Below are 14,393 nucleotides of genomic sequence, written 5' to 3'. Positions count from 1 at the left end.
GTATGTTCAGGCACCCAATCACTCAGAATCTTTTTCACTGCTTCCTTCCACCTCCAATTTGGTCTCCCACTTTTCTTTGTTCCTTCCACCTCTGACACTTATATCTTCTTTGTCAATCTTTCCTCACTCATTCTCTCCACGTGTCCAAATCATTTCAAAACACTCTATTCTGCTCTCTTCTGTTCTCTCAACCACACTCTTTTTATTACCATACATCTCTCTTACCCGACCATTACTTACTCGATCAGACTACCTCACACCACATATTATCCTCAAACATTTAATTTCCAATGCATCCACCCTCCTCACAACCCTATCCGTAGTTCATGCCTCACAACCATATAACAGTGTTGGAACCACAATTCCTTCAACATACCCATTTTTGCTTTCCGCTCTCAGAACTTTACCCCCCTCCCCACCCTCTGACTCACTTCCGCTTCCATGGTTCCATCCACTGCTACATCCACTCCCAGATATCTAAAACACTTCGCTTCCTCCAGTTTTTCTCCAGTCAAACATACCTCATAGCTAACTTGTCCCTCAACCCTACTGAACCTAATAGCCTTGCTCTTATTCACATTTACTGTCAACTTTCTTCTTTCACACACTTCACCAAACTCAGTCACCAACTTCTGTAGTTTCTTACCCAAATCAGCCACCAGCACTGTATCATCAGCGAGCAACAACTGACTCACTTCCCAAGCCCTCTCATCCACAACAGACTGCATACTTGCCCCTCTCTCCAAAACGCTTGCATTCACCTTCCTAACCACCTCATCCATAAACAAATTAAACAACCATGGAGACATCACGCACCCGTGCTGCAAACCGACATCCACTGGGAACCAATCACTTTCCTCTCCTCCTACTCATACACATGCCTTACATCCTTGGTAAGAACTTTTCACTGCTTCTAGCAACTTTCCTCCCACACCAAGAACAGAGGAGTGAGCCTTAGAGGGTATATCCTCACTTGGCCCACCTCTCCGTTCCTTCTTTTGGAAAATTATAAATGGGAGGGGAGGATTTCCATCCTCCTGCTCCCTATATAATGATAATATACATATATGTTAATATATGTATTGATTGAGGGTATTGATTAAGAGGGTGAAGGCATGTACAGAACATCAGATTGGGGAAGAGCAGTGTGGTTTCATAAGTGGTAGAGGATGTGTCGATCAGGTTTGACTCTGTGTTGTGCATGGAAGAGTTCTGAATGCTGTTAAGTACTTTTGTAGTGGAGTGTGAGAGTAATGGTTAGCATGAGTGAGTACTTTGAGATAAATGTTGGAATGCATTAATGATGCATAATATTACCGTGGTTATCAAATGTTTTACATGGAAATGTTTTACATCAAATGAGAATAAGGTGTATGTGACTGTGATGTAATACTTAATCTTGCAGAAACAGAATGGAAGTTGCCACATTTGCTTTATGCAGATGATGTTCTATATTTACGTAAATCTTTTTGGTCTTTTCAGTGGTGTATGTAGAAGGAGGCTCCTGAAAGTAAATACAAGTACAGAGAGAGACACTGGCTTTTGAAGGAGGTAGAAAAAAAGCACACTATACCATTAGTTTACATGATGAAGAACTGAAAGTTGTGGATTATGTGTAGGTAATGGAGTGTTTTTGATAGCTGGGAGTGGATGTGGCAACAAATAGAACTGTGGGAGCTTAAGGTTAGGTTGGGGATAAAGGTCCTGGGTACATTGAGAAGTGCAAGAAAAGAGAGGTCATTATATGTGAGGACAAAGATGGTCATGTTTGCAGGTATATTAGTCCTGATGGTGCTGAATGGATACTAAGAATGGGCCATTGATGTCAAGGAACAGAAAGAAGAGGATGAATGATGTGTTGGAAATTAAATGTTTGAGAACAATATGTGGTGTAAGGAGGGTTGATTTTTTTTTTTTTTTTTTTTTTTTTTCAAAGGAAGGAACAGAGAAGGGGGCTGGATGAGGATGTTTCCTCAGAGGCCCAGTCCTCTGTTCTTAACGCTACCTCGCTGACGCGGGAAATGGCGAATAGTATGAAAGAAAGAAAAGAAAGTAAGAGGAGTATGTGTGAGTGAGCTGAAAAAGTTTGGACACAAGGAGAACATAGATGGGTAAAGGATGATTAAGAGAATACATGCGTTGGTAGTGAAAGGAATATGGAAAAGAAGGATACCAAGGAGGAGGTGGAAGGATGGAGCGAAAGAGCTTTTGGGCAAATCGGGCGTGAACGTGCAGGAGGATGTGAGGCATGGATAGGCAAATAAAGGGAATTAGAGTGATGTGGTGTAAAGTGGACAACTTGCTGTCAGTGGGATGAACCAAATTGTATGAAGTGGCCAGAGGAAAACCTTGAAATGGTCTGGGAGACCTGGTTGTGGATAGGGGTCTCTTGTTTCATTGCATTATACATAACAACTAGAGATTGGTTGTAAGTGAATCAGGCTGTTCCTTAGCTGTTCATGGTGTTACCTTGCTATTGTGAGATACAGTGAACAATAGTGAAAAAATATACTTATATCCGATATGAGATGACCATGATTAGGGCATTCACTTGCCTGTACCATCTCAAAAACAACAAAAGAATTATACAAATTTTTGGCTAGACTTAGCATCATTTATTTACATCCACCGTATGACTTTTTTTCTCCAATTTTTTTTCACTTTAAGTTTAACATCATACTTTTTCTCTCCCCTGCCCATGATTTCATTCAGAGCTTTTGATGAAGACATCTGACCATGTTGGAGCTGTTGACTTAACAAACTCAGGGAGACACTTTTGATATAAAGTCAGTATAAGCACATTTGAGGAAAAGTTTGAGTGACAAATTTGGGGCTCTGTTTAGTCAGGATGACTGCCTTATTTTTTCATGAACTGTGTTTCTTTTAAAGCAGAATCCTGAATGTGATAACTGTGGGAGACTATTCATGCATAAGCTTCTTTGTATACATAAAAAGATGTTTAAGTGTGAGGATAATAGGAAATGATTCACAGGAAGAGCTTAGTCATAGCTCATATGTATTTATACATGTGAAAAGATAAGTAAGTAAAGTTTGTAGGAAGAGTGGCCATACAAATCTTCATATGGTTCTGAAAATTTTGAAGGTGATGAATGTAAAGTAATTCAAAAGAACCACATTAACATGAAGCATTGCTGATCCACATAAATAATAAATAGCCTGAATTTGATATAGTAAGCAATTCCTTGAAAAGAAGAACCTTATGTGCATCTCATTGCAACAGAAATAAGTGAGCAATGTGTGAAGAAAGTATTCGGAGGATTCACCACACTATTTATTACTTTTTTATACCTGCTTATATAGATTGGAATCTCACCTGGACCCCAGAAATAAAGGTCCACTGCATACCTGTACATGTCTGAAAGTTACAGGTATAGTTAACTAGACACAGTTATTACAGATTCAGTACAAAAAAACAGCCTTTTACATAGCAATAAAAGAGGAAGTGATATGGAGCAGGTGAACCACATATACTTATATGATGGGGAAGTTGCAGATGATGTTATTTTTGTAATAAATTAATACTTATGCAATGCAAATATGAATTAACAAATCCTGCTTTGTCGAAATAATGAGTTTATTAAAGGGTTGCATGTGACAAATGCCGAGTGATACACTGAAGAGAGTGCATAAAGACATTTGACTGCACCCATCATACAAGAAGAGAGTATGATTTCTAACTGCTAGCCATGGCTAGTGTATGTTGTACATGGAACACAAGAAGGCTTTTATTAGGACCTTTTACACTTAGATAACAGATGCTGAATGCCATTACTAGTTGATGCTGTGGAAAGTTAGCAGGAAGACCTTTAATAGCATGCATAACTGCTGGAATGAAGCATAGTCATCTTATGAATAAGCTATAAGGAGGCATAATACAGCATCTCTCTCTGATGTCAATGTGTAGTGTAGGTACGGCAGATCCATAGCTAGTTGACACATGAATTGGGTTACAGAAAGGCATGTGATGGTACCTGCCTTATCTAACTGATCGAACACTATACATACATACTCTGGTGGACAATCCAGATGCAAAGATTCAAATTGTAAATAATCATGAGCTAACTGAATCTTGTGTAACTATTCAAGAGTTTTGAATAGTTGATATTTAATTGACTTTAGGAAGACTCTGACAGCATTCAGGGCATCTAGATTTCACTATGCCCCAGGTGGTGTAAGATTAACCCATTTCTTGCACAGAAGCCTCTGTTGCAATTGAACTTTTCTCCTTGGAAAAGAAGCTTTGTCATCTGAAATGACAAATGATTCATGCAAGAGGTAGCTTTCCATCCAATTTATGATATTATCGTCACTAAGCAAATTAATAGATACTGATTAAAAAACTCAAGCAGCAAAGGACAGACACATTCAGTCACACAGGTATTTTTAAAGGAAAACAATGACTGGTGCAGGCCCAATCTAGGTACACTTTTGTTGAGATTTTTCCTGGAAAATGTGGCAAACTTTAGGCATTGAAGGTTTACTGAGAAAAAAAATGATGAATGTAGTCCTGAGAACTGTGGCAAATTTTGTGTGGTGGATATGTATTTCAAAGAAATCCTTGAATTTGATTCAGAGAAATATGACAAACTTGCTGGTGTAGATCTCAAGAAACATTTACATCAAATTTAATCCTTTGAAATGAGACATACTATCTGGTACAAGTGTACTAGATCCTTCATGAGTTCATTCTCATACAGTTTTGTTTTGTAAGACATGACAAAAGCCAACCATTACAAGTCTGCTTTTGAGACAACCTGTTTCTTAAGTTTTGCTCTGAGAAATATGTAGGGTGTCCCTTAGGGATATGAGCAGTATAAGTGATGAGAAATATATAAAACTTCAGCTGGTACTGGTTTATTGTCATGGCATTCATATAAGTTTTGGTCTTGAGAAATATGGCACATTCTAGCTGTTTTAGCTTTAAACAATCGACATTCTTATTCTGTCTCACCATGAGAAATTTAACAAAGTTCCACTGGAGATAGAGATATATTCATTAAATGTGGTCTTGAGTTAGATATATCTTTATTGAATTTGGTCCTGAGAGAAGTAATAATGTGAATTTAATGAATGGAAAAATAGCAATTGTCAGTGAGCTACTAATTACAAGTCATTTGTTTACACCAAGCTAAATGGGCAAAGATTACAAGATATCAAATTGCTGGTAAAAAGAAAAGAAATAAAGAATGAGAAACTAATTTATGATTATACTAAAGAAGCCATATGACATGCTAACACTTGCGATGATAGTGATTACAGGATTAACTCGCTTTAGCAATTTATAAAAATCTCAGGTATTTGGAGAACACCCCAAAGATGGCCGTTGACAATAGCAATGCAGAGTGAGGCTGCACAAGGATCAGTTTATATTATCAAAGCTGCTTTTTTTTGGCATGGCAGCTGGAAACTAGAAAACTCCCAAGCCTTAACATAGGAAAGAGTTGAATGAGCCCTAACACAGGAAAGAATTGAACAAGAGGTGAAAAATACATATATGAATGGTTAGGAAACTGTTAGATATAGTGGTTGTTAATGTGTGCAAAATAGACTTCTATGTGAGGTATGAAGACTATAAGAGATGATTTGAGAGAATTTAATTTTAGAAAATATTGCTGTTATAGTTTTTATCCCTTGGGATTGTGGAGAAAGAATACTTCCCACACATTTCCGTGTGTCGTAGAAGGCGACTGAAGGGGACGGGAGCGGGGGCTAGAAACCCTCCCCTCCTTGTATTTTAACTTTCTAAAAGGGGAAACAGAAGAAGGAGTCATGCGGGATGTGCTCATCCTCCTCAGAGGCTCAGATTGGGGTGTCTAAATGTGTGAGGATGTAACCAAGATGAGAAAAAAGGAGAGATAGGTACTATGTTTGAGGAAAGGAACCTGGATGTTTTGGCTCTGAGTGAAATGAAGCTCAAGGGTAAAGAGGAAGAGTGGTTTGGGAATGTTTTGGGAGTAAAGTCAGGGGTTGGTGAGAGGACAAGAGCAAAGGAAGGAGTAGCACTACTGAAACAGGAGTCTGGGAGTATGTGATAGAGTGTAAGAAAGTAAACTCTAGATTGATATGGGTAAAACTGAAAGTGGATGGAGAGAGATGGGTGATTATTGGGGCCTATGCACCTGGGCATGAAAAGAAAGATCATGAGAGGCAAGTGTTTTGGGAGCAGCTGAGTGAGTGTGTTAGCAGTTTTGATGCATGAGACCGGGTTATAGTGATGGGTGATTTGAATGCAAAGATGAGTAATGTGGCAGTTGAGGGAATGATTGTTGTACATGGGGTGTTCAGTGTTGTAAATGGAAATGGTGAAGAGCTTGTAGATTTGTGTGCCGAAAAAGGACTGATGATTGGGAATATCTGGTTTAAAAAAAAAGATATACATAAGTATACATATGTAAGTAGAAGAGATGGCTAGAGAGCATTATTGGATTATGTGTTAATTGATAGGTGCATGCATGAAAAAGAGACTTTTGGATGTTAATGTGCTGAGAGGTGCGACTGAAGGGATGTCTGATCATTATCTTATAGAGGCAAAGGTGGAGATTTATAGAGGTTTTTAGAAAAGAAGAGAGAACGTTGGGGTGAAAGGGATGAGAGTAAGTGAGCTTGGGAAGGAGACTTGTACCAGGAAGTACCAGGAGAGACTGAGTGCAGAATGGAAAAAGGTGAGAGCAAAGGATGTAAGGGGAGTAGGGGAGGAATGGGATGAATTTAGGGAAGCAGTGATGGCTTGCGCAAAAGATGCTTGTGGCATGAGAAGCATTGGAGGTGGGCAGATTAGAAATGGTAGTGAGTAGTGGGCTGAAGAACTAAGATTATTAGTGAAATAGAAGAGGGAGGCATTTGGATGATTTTTGCAGGAAAATAGTGAAAATGACTGGCAGATGTATAAAAGAAAGAGGCAGGAGGTCAAGAGAAAGGTGCAAGAGGTGAAAAAGAGGGCAAACGAAAGTTGGGATGAGCGAGTATCATTAAAATTTAAGTAGAATAAAAAGATGTTTTGGAAGGAGGTAAATAAAGTGCGTATGACAAGAGAACAAATGGGAACATCAGTGAAGGGGGATGATGGGGAGGTAATAACAAGTAGTGGTGATGTGAGGAGATGGAGTGAGTATTTTGAAGGTTTGTTGAATGTGTTAGATAATAGAGTGGCAAGTATAGGGTGTTTTGGTTGAGGTGGTGTGCGAAGTGAGAGGGTCAAGGAGAATGATTTGGTAAACGGAAAAGAGGTAGTGAAAGCTTTGCGGAAGATGAAAGCTGGCAAGATGGCAGGTTTGGATAGTATTGCAGTGGAATTTAATAAAAAGGGGGTGACTGTGTTGTTGACTGGTTGGTGATGATATTCAGTGTATGTATGGCTCGTGATGAATTGCCTGAGGATTGGCAGAATGCATGCATAGTGCCTTTGTACAAAGGCAAAGGGGATAAAGGTGAGTGTTGAAATTACAGCGGTATAAGTTTGTTGAGTATTCCTGGGAAGTTATAGAGAGGGTATTGATTGAGAGGGCGAAGGCATGTACAGAACATCAGATTGGGAAAGAGCAGTGTGGTTTCAGAAGTGGTAGAGGATGTGTGGGTCAGGTGTTTGATTTGAAGAATGTATGTGAGAAATACTTAGAAAAACAAATGGATTTGTATGTAGCATTTATGGATCTGGAGAAGGCATATGATAGAGTTGATAGTGATGCTCTGTGGTAGGTACTAAGAGTATGTGGTGTGGGAGGCAAGTTTTTAGAAGCAGTGAAAAGTTTTTATTGAGGATGTAAGGCATGTATACAAGTAGGAAGAGAGGAAAGTGATTGGTTCTCAAAGAATGTCGGTTTGCGGCAGGGGTGTGTGATGTCTCCATGGTAGTTTAATTAGTTTACGGATGGGGTTGATAGGGAGGTGAATGCAAGAGTTTTGGAGAAAGAGGCAAGTATATAGTCTGTTGTGGATGAGAGGGCTTGGGAAGTGAGTCAGTTGTTCGCTGATGATACAGTGCTGGTGGCTGATTCGGGTGAGAAACTGCAGAAGCTGGTGACTGAGTTTGGTAAAGTGGGTGAAAGAAGAGAGTTGAGAGTAAATGTGAATAAGAGCAAGGTTATTAAGTTACAGTAGGGTTAAGGGACAAGTCAATTGGGAGGTAAGTTTAAATGGAGAAAAACTGGAGGAAGTAAAGTGTTTTAGATATCTGGGAGTGGATTTGTTAGCGGATGGAACCTTGGAAGCGGAAGTGAGTCACAGGATGGGGAGGGGGTGAAAGCTCTAGGAGCATTGAAAAATGTGTGGAAGGCAAGAACATTATCTCGGAAAGCAAAAATGGGTATGTTGAAGGAAAGTGGTTCCAACAATGTTATATGGTTGCGAAGCGTGGGCTGTAGATAGAGTTGTGAGGAGGAGGGTGGATGTGTTGGAAATGAGATGTTTGAGGACAATATGTGGTGTGAGGTGGTTTGATCGAGTGAGTAATGAAAGGGTAATAGAGATGTGTGGTAATAAAAAAAGTGTGGTTGAGACAGCAGAAGTGGGTGTATTGGAATGGTTTGGTCACATGGAGAGAATGAGTGAGGAAATATTGACAAAGAGGATATATGTGTCAGAGGTAGAGGGAATGAGGTGAAGTGGGAGATCAAATTGGAGGTGGAAGGATGGAGTGAAAAAGATTTTGAGCGATAGGGGCCTGAACATGCAGAAGGGTGATGTGGTATACCAGGGTTGACGTGCTGTCAATGGATTGAACCAGGGCATGTGAAGCATCTGGGGTAAACCATGGAAAGTTTTGTGGGGCCTGGATGTGGAAAGGGAGCTGTGGTTTTGGTGCATTATACATGACAGCTAGAGACTGAGTGTGAACGAATGTGGCCTTTGTTGTCTTTTCCTAGCACTACGTCGCATGCATGTGGGGAGAGCGGGTTGTCATTTCATGTGTAGCAGGGTGGCGATAGGAATGAATAAGGACAGCAAGTATGAATTATGTACATATGTATGTAGCAAGTATGAATTATATACATATGTATGTATGTATATGTCTGTGTATGTATCTGTATGTGTGTGTTGAAATGTATAGGTATGTGTATGTGCGTGTGTGGACGTGTATGTGTATACATTTATGTTGGTGGGTTGGGCCATTCTTTCGTCTGCTTCCTTCTGCTACCTTGCTAATGCGGGAGACAGTGACAAATTATGATAAATGAAATAGATGTGTATATATATATATATGTATAAGTTGAAATGTATAGGTATGTGTATGTGCATGTGTGGATGTGCATGTATATACATGTGTATGTAGGTGGGTTCAGCCATTCTCTTGTCTGTTTCCTTGCGCTACCTCGCTAATGCGGGAGACAGCGACAAAGTATAGTTAATATGAATGAAAATAGATATAAATTGTTTTTCATGCTTTGCCATTTCCTGCATTAGTGAAGTTGTTACCAAGAGCAAATGAAGGAAGGGCCTCAAATTCACTCACATCAATCTCAACGTATCATGTTTAATGCACCTACACCACATCCTCCCACCCATAGACTTTTTTGTAGTTTTCCCAGCTGCTTATTTGCCCTGGCTCAGTCCATTGATGACACATTGCTCCAATTCAGTCCATCTCTTTTATACCTTTCACCCTGTTGCATGTTCAGGCCTTGAACACTCAATTTTTTTCTCTTTCTTCTCCTTGTCCCCTCCACTTCTGACATATATATCCTCTTTGTCATCCTTTCCTCACTCAATTTCTGTATATGTCGAAACCATTTCAGCATACCCTCTTCAGCTCGTGCAGCAATACTTTTCTCATTACCACACCTCTCTCTCACCCTGTGATTACTTTCTCAGTTAACCATCCTCACCCCACATATTGTCCTTAAACACATTATTTCCAACTCATATATTTTCTTCTGTACACTCTCATCTGTATCCCATGTCTTTTTTCTATCTCTATCTCTGACAACTGTTCTCTCCGGGAACTCCCATCAGATGGGTGGCCACAGTAAAAGAGTCTCCACTTATCCCTGTCTTTACATGCCTTTCTCACATACATACATTCTTCCACCATTTATCTCTCACCACTCTGTTTCCCCATGTCACAGGTGGTCTTCCTCCCACACCAACACCTTTGATTATACTATCATACCTTCTCCTTGTAAACTCCTCATCTTCCATTCTTTCCACCTACCCAGACCACCTCAAAGTATTATGTTTCACTCACTCTACCAATCCACAATTCTTTCCCTTTGCACTTCTTTGTATACCACATATCTCATACACCCTTTCATTTCTTTTTTTATTCCATCCAGTTAAACCACATGCTCCTCTCAAATAGCTTATTTCCACAACCTGGATTCTTGACTTCTGGGACTCACTCCACATCCATGTTTTGGCAGCATAAGTCAGGTTGGAAGGACTATGCTGTTCCTTAATCCTTTGTTCACTTCCATACTTACACCTCTACCCTTCATTATTGTCATTATTGTAGTGTTTCTTGTACTCTGTAATGATCTCTCCTGTATCTTTCCTTCCATATCACAAACTTACCCAAGATAGCTCCCAAATACTTAAATTCTCTCACCTCTTCCAGTGCCCCCCCCCCCCCCCCCCCTCTGTAACACAGTTTAGTGCACTTTTTTCCTTATAGTGTTTTGCAAAATCTCTACTTTCACTCTGTTTCCTTTCAGACATTACTGCTTACCTTTTTCTTGCATTTACCTTCAACTACTAACACTTACATCAATGCCTCTTCTGTCTCAGCAAACAACGCAATTTCATCCACAAATAGGCTTGTCACTATCCAATATAACTCGCTTCCTTACTCCATCTCAGCACCCTCCTTTCCAAGTTTTGTTTTCATCTCTCTTATCACTCCATCCATAAGTATGTTAAAAAGCCAGTGTGACATCACATAATCCTGCCCCACACCCACATATATACCAAAACTTTCTCTTAAATCTCCATCCACTCTTACACATGCATATGCTACTCTTTAGAAGGCTTTCATACCAAGAAGCAGTTTGACTCATACACTTTCTCCAGAGCCATAAAATTTGCATACAACTTACCTTTTGTTAGATACTATTCCACAGTCATTTTCACCACAAAAATCTGATTCACACTTCTCAAGCTTTCCTTAACCCTCATGCTTCTCATTTATCCTACATTCAGTCACTCCCATTACTGCCTACATCTTAAGCACCTTTTCCTTGGAATAAAGGAATAATAATAGCTTTCATGTAATCCTCAGGCACAACATTCTGTTTCCATGCTCAATTACATATCAAATACATCCACTCTTAACTCTGATTTGCTCTCCTTATCAACCACTGCCACTTCCTCTTGACCACCTGGCACTTTCTCTTATACATCTCCAAATTATAAGCGCTCTTTCCTTTAAGTACTGCACAAACGCCTCTCTTGTCTCTTTCACTGGTAGCTTTACTTCTTCATCCCACCATTCTTTACCCTTTTAATCTGCCTACCTCCCACCTTTTGCATGCCAGATGCATCTCTTGTACATGCCCTCACTGCTTTCCTGGATACCTCCTACTGCTCACTCACTCCCCTCACTTTATTTGCTCTCATGTTTTGCTATCCTGTACTCAATCTCTTTTGGTATTTCTTCATTCAAGTCTCCTTTCCAAGCTCACTTACTATCACCACTCTCTTCTCCTGACAGTGTCTCTTCTTTTTTGAAAACCTCTAACATTATTATTATTATTATTATTATTATTATTATTATTATTATTATTATTATGATTATGATTGGGAGAGTTAGTGATAACTGTGTAGTGAACCAGCAGTCCTTTGACACAGATAGCTGTTTTTTCTTTCTCCATTATCCACAACTGAACTGCTGACATTCTGTCCACAAGCATACAATCTCTTCTTGCCATACATAACACTTAACAACTCTCACAACTCATTCTTTAAACTCTAGATGTAGTGAGTGCTATTCACTAGCCCTGCCTTTTGAGAAAATGGTGGAGCCATAGATAGAAGCAGTGGATAGAAATATTGCAGGAACATTAGGTAGAAGTAACTGGTAGGAATGTTTGGCTGGAACATTAGGTAGAAGTAGTAAGTTGGAACATAAAGCAGGAACTTTTGGTAAACTTATTAGGTAGGAGTAATCAGTGGGAACATAAGGTAGGAGCCTCTAGAAACACTAAGCTAGAGTTGCCCTCAGCCAGTTGCCTGTTAAAGGTGAGGCACTAAAGGCCAAGAAGCAGCACTGGAGTTCACCAGTTATGGAGACTTTTGCCATAGCCACCAGCCCCTCGGAAGTTCTTGGAGGGGAACAGGTGTCAGAGATATAGAATATTATTATTATTGACTTTATAATCCTGAAACTTTGAGGGTGCACTCCATGCGGAAATAGGAAAATGATGGACTCTATAGTGTGAGGAGGTTATCAACAAGACTGTGCATTGATGTTGACACAGCATTGCCAGATGTGACTTTCTGCCCATGTTGCAACCACTTGCAGGTGGAGGCTGGTAAGTATGGTACTTGCCATGTATATCTATTTCATATGTTACTCATGATACAGTACAGTAACTTGAATTTATAGTGCACTGGAATAATGCTCTGTTGAAAGGAATAACTTTAAAGTTTGCAGGTGCTGTCAGTTTAAAGATACTGATTCTTGTGTCTAGCTTCTGATTAAAAGGTGAAAAAATCAATACAGTTATGATTTCAAACATATTTTACTATATATATTACAAAACTCATCATGAGGTAACTTACATGAGATATGCAAAATGTCATCATCATTGCAATATCCTTTTTATAGAATAATAAATTTTCTCATTGATATTATTTGTACATACTTGATTTTCAAAAGGGTTTTTGGAGCACAGTTTGAATATGCACTTCTGTCAATAGATGAATTAATTACCTACGATAAGTGCATTTACAAGACTGATCATCTAGACATAGATGAATTCACATGAAGGAAGACTTATTACAATAAGGATTGACTGTGTTATCCTACCCCTGTTATATGTGCTTCTTAGAAAATCATAGCCTATGCTGAAGCTCTACACTTGTACATATCCATGCCTTCATATGATAAAAATTGATTGTTGTTATATGCCATCATTTATACTGTTTATACGGATCTATGAAAAAAAAATATTTGATAGAGGGACTTGTGTTCTGTTGTTGTACATCTTTTACATATTGGATAATTTGTTAATTTTTTTAGATGATTTACAATATTGTTTTTTTAATATTGTTGCAGTTATAACATTAATAGAATATACCTTCAGTAACACTGTGACATGAAAGATGTTCTTTTTTAATTATTTTACATTTCCTTTGCATTCATTATGCATATTGTGTTTAGTTCACTATGTGTAACAGGAAAATTATTGGCTGTTTGAAACCATTTAATTATAGATGACAGTTTGTTTTACTGTTTGTATTAGGTAAACTCTCCTTATCAGGATGAATTCTAATGAATGATTTTTTCTTGTATGTTGATTATATGAATTCTCTTTTAAGCTTGAATTGGAAACAGTTATCACAATTTCATGTGTTGTTTGGGAAGATTTACTAAGCAAGTAGTAGCCTTCCAGAACCTGTAGGTAGACTAAAATTCCTGGAGAACTTTGTTTTGAAAAGTAAGATGTAAATTTTCCTATTAAAGCACTTTCATCATTGTTAGTTTTTTAATGATTTTAAAACCCATATTCTTCAAATCCTCCCATGATGAAGCCAAGGTAATTGAAGTTATGGAAGTATGCTAAGATGGTGTAAAAGAAGTTGTGGACATAAACTAAGCTTTAATTTTTTCTTATGTTAGCTGAGATGGCATAGGGAACTGGTACCTTAATCATGGAAAGAGTGATAGTGATATCTGAGTGCAAATATGAGTATGTTTGAGGGAATAGGAGTTCCAACATCATGTTGCAAGGCAAGTGCTCTAGATAGGGTTGTATGGACGAGGGTAGCTGTGTTGGAAATGAAATGTTTGAGGGCAGTAAGTGGTTTCAGGTGGTTTGATCAAGTAAGTAATGAAATGGTAAGAGATATATGGTAATAACAAGAGTGTGGTTGAGACAGCAGAAGAGGGTATTTTGAAATGGTTTGGACATATGGAGAAAATGAGTGAGGAAAAGTTGACAAAGAGGATATATGTGTCAGAGGTGGAGGGAACAGGGAGAAGCAAGACCATACTGGAGTTGCAAGGATGGCGTGATAAAGATTTTGAACGATCAGGGCCTGAACATACAGGAGGGTAAGAGGCATGCAAGGGATGGAGTGAATTGGAACAACATGGTGTACTGGGGTTGACATGCTGTCAGTGGACTGAACGAGGGCATGTGAAATGTCTGGGGTAAACCATGGAAAGGCCTGTGGGGGTCTGCATGTGGATAGATATCTGTGATGAATGAATGTGATCT

The 14,393-nt window shown here is 39.0% G+C and overlaps 1 long non-coding RNA gene across 1 annotated transcript in view; it reads left to right on the top strand.

Moving 5' to 3' along the window:
• The first annotated feature begins 1,560 nt into the window (after positions 1 to 1,560).
• The window catches only part of LOC139767492 (uncharacterized), a 36,049-nt gene continuing 23,216 nt past the window's right edge, over positions 1,561 to 14,393 (top strand). Inside the window, exon 1 of the long non-coding RNA XR_011717139.1 lies at positions 1,561 to 12,482. This is a non-coding gene — a long non-coding RNA (uncharacterized lncRNA). The remainder of the gene's footprint in view (positions 12,483 to 14,393) is intronic.

This window comes from Panulirus ornatus, chromosome 61 (assembly GCF_036320965.1).
Source record: "Panulirus ornatus isolate Po-2019 chromosome 61, ASM3632096v1, whole genome shotgun sequence".
Taxonomy (NCBI): Eukaryota; Metazoa; Arthropoda; class Malacostraca; order Decapoda; family Palinuridae; genus Panulirus; species Panulirus ornatus.
This window is presented reverse-complemented; position numbering and strand designations above follow the sequence as displayed.